This window comes from Nylanderia fulva, unplaced genomic scaffold (assembly GCF_048542155.1).
Source record: "Nylanderia fulva isolate GAGA-0341 unplaced genomic scaffold, ASM4854215v1 Scaffold223, whole genome shotgun sequence".
NCBI lineage: Eukaryota > Metazoa > Arthropoda > Insecta > Hymenoptera > Formicidae > Nylanderia > Nylanderia fulva.
Window position 1 is genome coordinate 145,552 of NW_028190288.1, and position 3,438 is coordinate 148,989.

The window sequence follows — 3,438 nt, forward strand, 5'->3', positions numbered from 1 at the left end:
ACCTTTTTCCTTTCCATCTCCACTCCACTCTCTTCATTCTTCCTCCTCCCTTTTTAAACCTCATTACCTTTGTCTTATCCACATTCACCTCTAACCTTTTCTTGTCCATATAACTTTCCATTTTCCCCAACATATGTATCATCCCTTCTTCATCCTCCGCCAACAGTACCATATCATCTGCGTACGCCAAACAATGCACCTTTTCCCCTTCCAGTTTCACCCCCCCCAACCTCCTTTTCTTAGCACTTCCTCTATATCCGCTATCAGCAGACTGAATAAGTGCGGACTCATTGGGCAACCTTGCCTCACCCCCCTTGCCGTCCAAAAATTTTCTCCTTCCTCCTTCCCCACTCTTACCTTACTCCTCGTTTCCCTGTACACCTCTTCTATCCTACTCCTTAATCCTTTCCTCACTCCCCTCCCCTTCATTGCCTCCATTAACACCTCTCTATCTACCGAGTCAAACGCCGCCTTCAGGTCCATAAATGCCGCAACTACCTTTCCTCCCTTCTTATTTACCCTCTTATTCACCAGATAGTTCAACACATAGATACTATCCATCACCCCCATTCCCTTCCTAAAACCTGTCTGACTCTCCGGTATCATATTCTTCCCCTCCATTTCTTCCTTTAACCTTTCAGTTAAAATCCCCACGTATATCTTGTATAGCGTTGGCATCAATGTCACTCCTCTATAGTTTTCCACTTTATTCCCCGTTCCCTTTTTCAACAGTGGCACTATTATCCCTTCTTTCCACCTCTCCGGCCATCCTTCTCCTCTCCATACTCTGTTGCACATTTCCCATACCCACTCTTCTACCCTCTCCCCTCCATATTTCCATACCTCACTCGGTATCCCATCCTCCCCCGCTGCTTTTCCTTTCTTCAGTTTTCCCAGCATCCTCTTTACTTCCTCCCTGCTTATCTCCTGCTCTTCATCTCTCTCCCTTTTTTCTTTTCCTCCTCTTACAACTTTTACCTCTATCCCTCCCAATAAGTCCATGAAGTATTCCTTCCATTCCTCCGCTTTTATCTCCTCATTCACCCCTTCTCTCTTTTTCCTTTCCCTGTTTATAATCTTCCATACTTCTCCTTCCGTTTTTGCCTCTATCGCCTGCTTGTACCATCTTAGCCTCTCCTCCTCCTTTTTTCCTTTACACATTAGCCTATATTCCGCCCTTACTTTTCTATATCCTTCTCCTCCTCCTCCTTTTTTCCTCCATTCCCTTAACTTTTTCCTCACTTCTTTCCTCTTCTCCTCACATTCCTCGTCCCACCACCCTTTCCTTTTCCCTTCTCCACTCTCTTTTTCTCTTTCTCTCAATTCCTCTTCTATTCTTCCTATTTTTTCCTCTAGCTCCTCTTCAATCCCCTCCTTCCACCCCTCTCCCCACTCTATTTCCTCTCTTATTCTTTCTCCTCCCCTCTTTGTCCATCTCCCTCTTTTTCTTATTCCTTTTCCCTCCCCCCTTTTTCCCTTTTCAGCTCCTCTTCTTCTTTCTAGCGTTACAATCAATGGGTGATGGTCCGATTCTATGTTATCTCCCACCTCCATTCTCTTTATCCTTTCCTTTACTCTATCCTCTCCCACCACGTAATCTATTACCGATTCCCCTCTTCCTCCTGTATATGTGTACTCCCCCTTCCTATCCCCTCTTATCCCTCCGTTAAAAATTCCCCATCCCACCTCTTCCAACTCTTTTATCAACTTCTTCCCTTCCTCATTAACTTTCTTGTCTTTTGATCTTCTTTCTTCTTCCTTCTCCCCTCCTATCACCCCCCCTTTCTACCTGTCCTTGCATTGAAATCTCCTCCCAAAATCGTCTATTTATTTTCTTCTTTCTCTTCCATCCATTCCTTCATTTCCTCCAATTTCCTTTCCATGTCCCCGTTGATGTATACGCCTATTACCCTCCACTTCTCTCTTCCTACTTCTAAATCCGCCATCATTATTCCCTCCTCCTTTTCTCCCATTCCTGATACTGAAAAAAATATTAAAAAATATTTAAAAAATATTTTTTTATTTACACATAACATATATTTGTATATATAATATTATATACTTATTATTGATATTATAATATATAAATTAATTTTAGATAATAAACTGAAATATTCAAAATTAGAAGAAACGGAGGAATTAACACGCTTCAATAACTCGATTAGGTAATCTTTTTCATTATTTTTTATAATATGAATATCTTTTCTTCAATAATTTTGAATTTAATCATTTAATTTACTTAAAAAATTTTTTTAATTTTGTATAATTATGTGTGATATAAACATTTATTTATTAATGTTTAATTATTTAAATTTCATTAGGTTAATTTATTTTATAACAAAATTTATTATATGTTATTATTTAATTCTTATGTCATTGATTATTACTAATAATTAATAATCGTTATGATCATAACTATAATTATTATTATTAATTTAGTAACATTTTATATATTTATATTCATAGTATATCTAAAAATGAAGATATTTAAAAAAAAGAGGACATTTCAATTTTAAAACATAACAATATTATTGAAAATACTAATGTTTCGACAAAAAGTGGAAAAGAAATTACAATTATAAATCGTAACGATGAAGAGGAAATAATACAATTCGTATCTGATGAAATATTAGAAACGATACAATTTGAAGATTCAACTCTGTGTAAGTTTTTATATTTATTCTTAATTCTTACTATACGAAATTTATACACTTACAAAAATAACATAATTTGTCATCTGTTGTTGATTTTTATAAATCAGTTAATATTGATTTTGGGACAGTTAAATTTGATTTCTCATGTCTACGTAATATCTATATATATAGATTAGAATTGACAAAATATAATTAAATATGTAGTAAAATTAATATCAAATGATGTAGAAAATTATTGTGACTGTGACATATAAAGGATATTACTAAATATGATTTAACCATGGATAAAATGATTAATTTTATTTATGTTAAATTTTTCGAAAAAAAATATTTCAGTGAAATTATTGGTTTTATTGATGAAATAGAAGGACCTAAATTTGTTGGCAAGACTAAACAATATACATTATTTAAGTTTATTGTAAATAATAATAGCCGGCATCGAATCCAAATTATTGCCTGGAATAAGGAAATTGAGCGAATAAAATTTCATTTGCAACCAAACCAAGTAATTAATATATTATTTATTTACATTTATGTTCTGTTACATTAATTATACTTGGAATAATTTTATTATAATAATTTTTATTTGATAAAAAATAATATTTATATACAAATAAGATGTTAATTCGACAAGATTTATTATTAGTACTAAGTCGTTATTTAATTAATAATTTCAAATTGTCATACTTTAAAGATAATTCACATTGATGGTGCTAAAGCCAAAAAAATAAAATTTTCAGAATTTAATCACTGAACTGTTCCGTATAAACTTGTAATTCAATCA